Source organism: Triticum aestivum, chromosome 4B, assembly GCF_018294505.1.
Source record: "Triticum aestivum cultivar Chinese Spring chromosome 4B, IWGSC CS RefSeq v2.1, whole genome shotgun sequence".
Classification (NCBI taxonomy): Eukaryota; Viridiplantae; Streptophyta; class Magnoliopsida; order Poales; family Poaceae; genus Triticum; species Triticum aestivum.
The window spans coordinates 586,813,738-586,824,385 of NC_057804.1; positions in this window are offsets into that span (position 1 = coordinate 586,813,738).

A 10,648-nucleotide genomic window follows, 5' to 3' on the forward strand; every position below is an offset into this window, starting at 1 on the left:
AACAATGCAAACATAACAGCAATCTGCCAAAACAGTACAGTCTGTAAAGAATGCAAGATTATCAATACTTCCCTAACTCCAAAAATTTTGAGAGAAAATTCACACTGTAATAAATTTATCAGAGCTCAATATGCAAAAATATTCAACATTATACCATTCTCTGACTTTTCTAGGGAATTTTTGCAACAGCGGTAAACTTTCTGTTTTCAAACAGCAACATGTAAACTAGTAAAACAAGCATGGTAAAGGCTATCCTTGACATTTTTATTGAAACTAAAGATGCAAAACCTTAATATAAATAATATCAAGCAAAAACTAATAAAATAAAATGATGCTCCAAGCAGAACACATATCATGTGGTGAATAAAAATATAGCTCCAAGTAAAGTTACCGATGAACGAAGACAAAAGAGGGGATGCCATCCGGGGCATACCCAAGCTTAGGCTCTTGGTTGTCCTTGAATATTACATTGGGGTGACTTGGGCATCCCCAAGCTTAGGCTCTTGCCACTCTTTATTCCATAGTCCATCGAATCTTTACCCAAAACTTGAAAACTTCAACCACACAAAACTCAAAACAAAACTCGTAAGATCCGTTAGTATAAGAAAATAAAACCACCACTTAGGTACTGTAATGAACTCATTATAAATTCATATTGGTGTAATATCTACTGTACTTCAACTTATCTATGGTTCATACCCTCCGATACTACTCATAGATTCATCAAAATAAGCAAGCAACACAATGAAAACAGAATCTGTCAAAAACAGAACAGTCTGTAGTAATCTGTATCAAACATATACTTCTGGAACCCCAAAAATTATGAAATAAATTGATGGACCTGAGTAATTTGTCTATTAATCATATTAAAAAATAATAACCTAAAATCACTCTCCAGTGAAAAATGGCAGCTAATCTCGTGAGCGCAAAAGTTTCTGTTTTTTACAGCAAGATCGCATAAACTTCACTCAAGTCTTTCCAAAGGTTCTACTTGGAACTTTATTGAAACAAAAGCTATGAAACATGATTAATACAGTATCATAATCATGTGGACACACAAAAACAGTAAGGGTAAATATTGGGTTGTCCCCCAACAAGCGCTTTTCTTTAATGCCTTTTCAAGCTAGGTATGATGATGGCAATGATGCTCACATAAAAGATAAGAATTCAAACATAACGGGAGCATCATGAAGCATATGACTAGCACATTTAAGCCTAACCCACTTCCTATGCATAGGGATTTTGTGAGCAAACAACTTATGGGAACAATAATCAACAAGCATAGGAAGGTAAAACAAGCATAGCTTCAAATTTTTCAACACATAGGAATGAAACTTGATATTATTGCAATTCCTACAAGCATATGTTCCTCTATCATAATAATTTTCAGTAGCATCATGAATTAATTCAACAATATAACCAGAACCTAAATCATTCTTTTCATGATCTACTAGCATAGAAAATTTACTACTCTCCACATAAGCAAAATTTTTCTCATTTGGAATAGTGAGAGTATCATAAGAGACTTGAACACTAAAAATTGTTTCCACATTAAAAGAGTAATGTTCAGAAAAAGGGTAATCATAATCATGATAAGTTTTATAAACATAATCATCACTACTTTTTATAGCATAAGTTTCATCACAATAATCATCATAAGTAGCAACTTCGTTCTCATCATAATCGATTGAAACCTCTCCCGAGATAGTGGAATCACTAAATAAAGTGACACTCTTCCAAATCCACTTTCATATTCATCACAATAAAATTCAACATCCTCCAAAATAGTGGGATCACTATTTCCTAAAGTTGACACTCGTCCGAACCCACTTTCATCAATATAATCATCATAGGTAGGAGACATGCTATCATCATAACAACTTTGCATATCAAAACTTGGGATGCTAAAAATATCATCTTCACTAAACGTAGCATCCCCAATCTTGGGACAAACATTAATTTCAGCAAATATATTCTCAAATATTTCATACTCATCTAACATAGCTTTCCCAAGCTTGGGCCCTTTCATATCATAAGCATAATCACTCTCATCATTAAAAATATCGATAGCACCAATAGTAAAGCAATTATCATCATCACAATGAGTAGTAGGAGCAACATCATTTGGGAGGGATACCTTTCTACCTTTGTTGCTCCTTCTTTTCTTTTTCTTCTTCACATTATGTGTAGGTTCAACCTTCCTCTTCGAGCTCCTTATTGATGAGATTGGTTGAATAGAAAGCTCCTCCTCATTACCTGTTTCATCATAAGAAATAATAGGAGGATATTGGGAAGTCTCTTCCCTTTCATTAGTATTCTCATCATCTTCCATTTGCTTTCTATTCTTTAGGTAATTGGCAATATAAGGATTTTCAATGCAATTCTCCGCACAAAACATATGAATCTTTTCTAGATCAATATCAAGGAAATGCTTAAGATTAAATTCTGGAATAGGCTTAGTTAAACGTTTCAACTCTTCATAACCCAAAAGCAATCTAAGTTCATTGTAATGAGAAAGGAAGATCAAATCATCACAATTTTTGGACACGATCCGATCATGAAACAATTTGCATTGGAGATGTAAATGATCTTGTTTATTGCAAAATTCACAACAGGAAAGATATCTTAAATTCTCCGCACTCTTATCTAGCCTTTCTTGCAACCTCTTAGTTTCTAAATACTTATGCTTCTTGCAATATATATCTTCTCTATTTGGTGTGTTCATGCAAACACGCACTCCACAAAAGTTGACATGCTTATGAGAGATATTTTCATCATGACTAGAGCAATCATCATTAGTACTATGGATATTCAAAGAGTTCATACTAACAACATTGCAATCATGCTCATCATTCAAAGATTTAGTATCAAGCATTTTATAGATTTCTTCTTCTAGCACTTGAGCACAATTTTCCTTTTCATCAAACTCATGAAAGATATTAAAAAGACGAAGCATATGAGACAAACTTAACTCCATTTTTTGTAGTTTTCTTTTATAAACTAAACTAGTGATAAAACAAGAAACAAAAAGATTCGATTGCAAGATCTAAAGATATACCTACAAGCACTCACCTCCCCGGCAACGGCGCCATAAAAGAGCTTAGTTGACGGGCTGTGAGTGAGTGCCCTTTACCTAGCCTCCCCGGCAACGGCGCCAGAAAAGAGCTTGATGTCTACTACACAACCTTCTTCTTGTAGACGTTGTTAGGCCTGCAAGTGCACAGGTTTGTACAACAGTAGCAAATTTCCCTCAAGTGGATGACCTAAGGTTTATCAATCCGTGGGAGGCGTAGGATGAAGATGGTCTCTCACAAACAACCCTGCAACCAAATAGCAAAGACTCTCTTGTGTCCCCAACACACCCAATACAATGGTAAATTGTATAGGTGCACTAGTTCGGCGAAGAGATGGTGATACAAGTGCAAAATAGATAGTAGATAAAGGTATTTATAATCAGAAATTATAAAAACAGCAAGGTAACAAGTGGTAAAAGTGAGCGTAAATGGTATTGCAATGATAGGAAACAAGGCCTAGGGTTCATACTTTCACTAGTGCAAGTTCTCTCAACAATAATAACATAGATAGATCATATAACAAGCCCTCAACATGCAACAAAGAGTCACTCCAAAGCCACTAATAGCGGAGAACAAATCTAGAGATTATGATAGGGTACGAAACCACCTCAAAGTTATTCGCTCGGATCAATCTATAAAAGAGTTTGTACTAGAATAACACCTTAAGACACAAATCAACCAAAACCCTAATGTCACCTAGATACTCCATTGTCACCTCAAGTATTCGTGGGCATGATTATATGATATGCATCACACAATCTCAGATTCATCCAACCAACACAAAGTACTTCAAAGAGTGCCCCAAAGTCTCTACCGGAGAGTCAAGAAAACGTGTGCCAACCCCTAGGCATAGGTTCATGGGCGGAACCCGCAAGATGGTCACCAAAACATACATCAAGAGGCACGTGATATCCCATTGTCACCACAGATAAACACGGCAAGACATACATCAAGTGTTCTCAAATAAAGACTCAACCCGATAAGATAACTTCAAGAGGAAAACTCAATTCATTACAAGAGAGTAGAGGGGGAGAAACATCATAAGATCCAACTACAATAGCAAAGCTCGGGATACATCAAGATCGTTCCATAGAGAGAACACGAGAGAGAGAGATCAGACACATAGCTACTGGTACATACCCTCAACCCCGAGGGTGAACTACTCCCTCCTCGTCATGGAGAGCGCCGGGATGATGAAAATGGCCACCGGTGAAGGATCCCCCCTCTGGCAGGGTGCCGGGAAGGGCTCCCGAGAGGTTTTTGGTGGCTACAGAGGCTTGCGGCGGCGGAACTCCCGATCTATCTTGATATTCGATGGTTTTAGGGTACGTAGGCTTGTATAGGCAAAAGAAGTCGGACGGGGGGTCCTCAAGGGGTCCACGAGACAGGGGGTGCGCCCAGTAGGAGGGGGGCGCGCCCTCCTATCTTGTGGCCTCCTCGAGGATCTTCTGACATGCACTCCAAGTCTCCAGGATCCTATTCTTCCCAAAAATAACGCCACCGAAGGTTTCATTCCGTTTGGACTCCATTTGATATTCCTTTTCCTCAAAATACTGAGACAGGCAATAAAACAGCAATATGGGTTGGGCCTCCGGTTAATAGGTTAGTCCCAAAAGTAATATAAAAGTGTATAATAAAGCCCATAATCATTCAAAACAGATAATAAAATAGCATGGAGCAATCAAAAGTTATAGATACGTTGGAGACGTATCAGACGCCGCCCTACACGAATTCCTACACGAGAATTGGGACATTTTCGCCTAGCATCCTTCAGACATGCCGGGCATCCCCCGAGAGCTGGCCGAACACAGCCTCAACATACTGAAAGGATACAAGCCAGTCAAACAAACTCTTAGGCGCTTCACAGAGCCTAAACGGCAAGCCATGGGAGAAGAGCTAGCTAAGCTACTTGAGGTTGGATTCATCAGAGACATCAAGCATCCGGATTGGCTAGCAAATCTGGTAATGGTACCGAAGAAGGACAAATCCTAGCGCCTACGCGTCGACTTCAAAGACCTCAACAAGGCTTGCCCCAAGGATCCCTTCCCCCTCCCTCGCATCGACCAAATCATCGACGCCACCGCAGGACACGACTAACTGTGTTTCCTCGACGCATACTCCGGATACCATCAAATAAAGATGGCAGAGTCCGACCAAGTGGCAACAGCCTTCATAACGCCATATGGTCCTTTCTGCTTCAACACTACGCCTTTTGGGCTTAAAAATGCCGGCGCAACCTATGAACGCATGATTCAAACATGCCTGGAAAAGCAAATCAGCAAAACAGTGGAGGCATATGTGGGTGACGTGGTCATAAAAACAAGACATGTCGAAACTCTAATAGACGACCTGAGGCTTACGTTCGATAACCTCCAAACATACGACATCAAGTTAAACCCAGAAAAATGTGTTTTCGGCATACCCTCCGGGAAGTTGCTCGGCTTCATCGTTTCCAATAGAGGAATTGAAGCAAACCTGGCAAAAATCCGAGCTCTATCGCAGTTGGCTATCCCAACAGACCTCAAGCATATCCAGAAACTAGCTGGATGCGTGGCTGCCTTAAGCCGCTTTATCTCCCGATTAGGATAAAAAGCACTACCTCTTTACCACCTTCTTTGCCGCACCGAACACTTCATGTGGACGGATTCAGCCGCGGCCAGACTGGATGAAATAAAGACCTTATTGGCCAGCAATCCAGTCCTAACAGCGCCAAATATTGGCGAACCTATGCTATTGTCCATAGCTGCAACACATCACGTTGTAAGCGCAGTGCTCGTCGTCGAACGAGAAGCAGACGGATACAAATTCCTGCTCCAAAAGCCGATATATTACGTGTCCATGGTCCTCACCCCATGAAAATCCCGATATCCACATTACCAAAAGATAGCATACGCGGTCTTCATGGCATCCCGGAAGCTACGACACTACTTCCAGGAGTGTTCTATTATGGTGGCCTCCGAAGTAGCACTCAACGACATAATAAACAACCGCGACGCTATGGGACGGATTGCGAAATGGGCCGTCGAGCTCCTCCCGTTCGACATAACTTACAAACCACGGCGGGCCATTAAGTCACAAGTATTGGCTGACTTTGTCGCCGAATGGACAGAAGCCAAACTCCCTAAAGAGTACAGCGCGTACTCTAATTGGATCATGCACTTCGATGGCTCTAAAATGCTGGCCGGATTGGGGGCAGGCGTAGTCCTGACTTCCCCCACCGGCGACACGGTCCAATATGTACTCCAAATATTATACACAGACTCCAACAACGTAGCCGAATACGAGGCTCTGTTGCATGGTCTTCGGATGGCAGTCTCTGTGGGCATTCAACGCCTGGAGGTGCGCGAGGATTCAAACCTAGCAATATCACAAATAAACGGAGACTTTGATGCCAAGGATCCGAAAATGGCGGCCTACCGTAATGCCGTCCTCAAAATGTCAGCTCGGTTCAAGGGGCTCGAATCCCACCATGTGGCTCGAGAAAACAATCAAGCGGCTGATATCCTCGCTCGCATTAGGAGCTAAACACGACCCTGTCCCACCTAACATATTCCTGGAAAGGCCGTACAAGCCATCCGTGGTATGGGAAGGGGAGTCCAGCAATACTAGCACGGATCCGAATACACCCCCATGTTGGAAATATGCCCTAGAGGCAATAATAAAAGCATTATTATTATATTTCCTTGTTCATGATAATTGTCTTTATTCATGCTATAATTGTGTTATCTGGAAATCGTAATACATGTGTGAATAATAGACATCAACATGTCCCTAGTAAGCCTCTAGTAGACTAGCTCGTTGATCAACAGATAGTCATGGTTTCCTGACTATGGACACTGGATGTCATTGATAACGAGATCACATCATTAGGAGAATGATGTGATGGACGAGACCCAATCCTAAACATAGCACAAGATCGTATAGTTCGTTTGCTAGAGTTTTGCAATGTCAAAGTATCTTTTCCTTAGACCATGAGATCGTGTAACTCCCGGATACTGTAGGAGTGCTTTGGGTATGCCAAATGTCACAACGTAACTGGGTGACTATAAAGGTAGACTACGGGTATCTCCGAAAGTGTCTGTTGGGTGACATGGATCAAGACTGGGATTTGTCACTCCGTATGACGGAGAGGTATCACGGGGCCCACTCGGTAATGCATCATCATAATGAGCTCAGAGTGACCAAGTGTCTGGTCACGGGATCATGCATTACGGTACGAGTAAAGTGACTTGCCCGTAACGAGATTGAACGAGGTATTGGGATACCGACGATCGAATCTCGGGCAAGTAACATATCGATAGACAAAGGGAATAGCATACGGGGTTGATAGAATCCTCGACATCGTGGTTCATCTGATGAGATCATCGTGGAGCATGTGGGAGCTAACATGGGTATCCAGATCCCGCTGTTGGTCATTGACCGGAGAGTCGTCTCGGTCATGTCTGCTTGTCTCCCGAACCCGTAGGGTCTACACACTTAAGGTTCGGTTACGCTAGGGTTGTAGGGATATGTATATGCAGTAACCCGAATGTTGTTCGGAGTCCCGGATGAGATCCCGGACGTCACGAGGAGTTCCGGAATGGTCCGGAGGTAAAGATTTATATATGGGAAGTCCTGTTTCGGGCATCGGGACAAGTTTCGGGGTTATCGGTATTGTACCGGGACCACCGGAAGGGTCCCGGGGGTCCACCGGGTGGGTCCACCTGCCCCGGGGGGCCACATGGGCTGCAAGGGGGTGCGCCTTGGCCTAATGGGCCAAGGGCACCAGCCCCACATAGGCCCATGCGCCTAGGGTTCAAGGGGGCAAGAGTCCTAGGAGGGTAAGGCACCTCCTAGGTGCCTTGGGGGGGAGGGAAACCCCCCTAGGCCGCCGCACCCCCTAGGAGATTGGATCTCCTAGGGCCGGCCACCCCCCCTTGGCACCCATATATATAGTGGGGGAGAGGAGGGACTTCATACCTTGAGTCCTTGGCCTTTGGTTGCCTCCTTCTCCCTCCCCAACACCTCCTCCACCTCCATAGTGCTTAGCGAAGCTCTGCCGGAGTACTGCAGCTCCATCAACACCACGCCGTCGTGCTGCTGCTGGTGCCATCTCCCTCAACCTCTCCTCCCTCCCTTGCTGGATCAAGAAGGAGGAGACGTGGCTGTTCCGTACGTGTGTTGAACGCGGAGGTGCCGTCCGTTTGGTGCTAGGATCTCCGGTGATTCGAATCACGTCGTGTTCGACTACATCATCCCCGTTCTTTGAACGCTTCCGCTCGCGATCTACAAGGTACGTAGATGCATCCAATGACTCGTTGCTAGATGAACTCCTAGATGATCTTGGTGAAACGAGTAGGAAAATTTTTGTTTTCTGCAACGTTCTCCAACAGTGGCATCATGAGCTAGGTCTATGCGTAGTTCTTCTTGCGCGAGTAGAACACAATTTGTTGTGGGCGTAGATTTGTCAACTTTCTTGCCATTACTAGTCCTTTCTTGCTTCAGCGGTATTGTGGGATGAAGCGACCCGGACCAACCTTACACGTACGCTTACGTGAGACCGGTTCCACCGACTAACATGCACTAGTTGCATAAGGTGGCTGGCGGGTGTCTGTCTCTCCTACTTTAGTTGGAGCGGAATCGATGAACAGGGTCCTTATGAAGGGTAAATAGAAGTTGACAAATCACGTTGTGGCTTTAACGTAGGTAAGAAAACGTTCTTGCTAGAACCCTAATTCAGCCACGTAAAAACTTGCAACAACAATTAGAGGACGTCTAACTTGTTTTTTGCAGCAAGTGGTTTGTGATATGATATGGCCAAAGTTGTGATGAATGATGAATGATCTATATGTGATGTATGAGATGTTCATGCTATTGTAATAGGATTCACGACTTGCATGTCGATGAGTATGACAACCGGCAGGAGCCATAGGAGTTGTCTTTATTCTTTTAATGACCTGCGTGTCATCGAGAAACGCCATGTAAATTACTTTACTTTATTGCTAAACGCGTTAGCCATAGTAGTAGAAGTAATAGTTGGCGAGCAACTTCATGGAGACACGATGATGGAGATCATGATGATGGAGATCATGGTGTCAAGCCGGTGACAAGATGATCACGGAGCCCCAAGATGGAGATCAAAGGAGCTATGTGAAAATGGCCATATCATGTCACGTTTATTATTTGATTGCATGTGATGTTTATCATGTTTTGCATCTTGTTTACTTAGAACGACGGTAGTAAATAAGATGATCCCTCACAATAAAATTCAAGAAGTGTTCCCCCTAACTGTGCACCGTTGCGACAGTTTGCTGTTTCAAAACACCACGTGATGATCGGGTGTTTTATTCAGACGTTCACATACAACGGGTGTAAGACAGATTTACACATGCAAACACTTAGGTTGACTTGACGAGCCTAGCATGTACAGACATGGCCTCGGAACACAGAAGACCGAAAGGTCGAGCATGAGTCGTATAGAAGATGCGATCAACATGAAGATGTTCACCGATGTTGACTAGTCCGTCTCACGTGATGATCGGACACGGTCTAGTTTAACTCGGATCATGTAATACTTAGATGACTAGAGGGATGTCTAATCTAAGTGGGAGTTCACTAATAATTTGATTAGTTGAACTTAATTATCATGAACTTAGTCTAAAATCTTTGCAATATGTCTTGTAGATCAAATGGCCAACGTAGTCCTCAACTTCAACGCGTTCCTAGAGAAGACTAAGCTGAAAGACGATGGCAGCAACTATACGGACTGGGTCCGGAACCTGAGGATCATCCTCATAGCTGCCAAGAAAGATTATGTCCTACAAGCACCGCTTGGTGACGCACCCGTTCTCCCTGCAGAACAAGACGTTATGAACGCTTGGCAGGCACGTTTCGATGACTACTCCCTCGTTCAGTGCGGCATGCTTTACAGCCTAGAGCCGGGGCTCCAAAAGCGTTTTGAGAGACATGGAGCATATGAGATGTTCGAAGAGCTGAAAATGGTTTTCCAAGCTCATGCCCGGGTCGAGAGATATGAAGTCTCCGACAAATTCTTCAGCTGTAAGATGGAGGAAAACAGTTCTGTCAGTGAGCACATACTCACTATGTCTGGGTTGCATAACCGCTTGACTCAGCTGGGAGTTAATCTCTCGGATGATGCGGTCATTGACAGAATCCTCCAGTCGCTTCCACCAAGCTACAAGAGCTTTGTGATGAACTTCAATATGCAGGGGATGGAAAAGACCATTCCTGAAGTATTTGCTATGCTGAAATCAGCAGAGGTAGAAGTCAGGAAGGAACATCAAGTGTTGATGGTCAATAAAACCACTAAGTTCAAGAAAGGCAAGGGTAAAAAGAACTTCAAGAAGGACGGCAAGGAGGTTGCCGCGCCCAGCAAGCAAGCTGCCGGGAAGAAGCCAAAGAATGGACCCAAGCCCGAGACTGAGTGCTTTTATTGCAAGGGAAGCGGTCACTGGAAGCGGAACTGCCCTAAGTACTTAGCGGATAAGAAGGCCGGCAAAACAAAAGGTATATGTGATATACATGTAATTGATGTGTACCTTACTAGTGCCCGTAGTGGCTCCTGGGTATTTGAT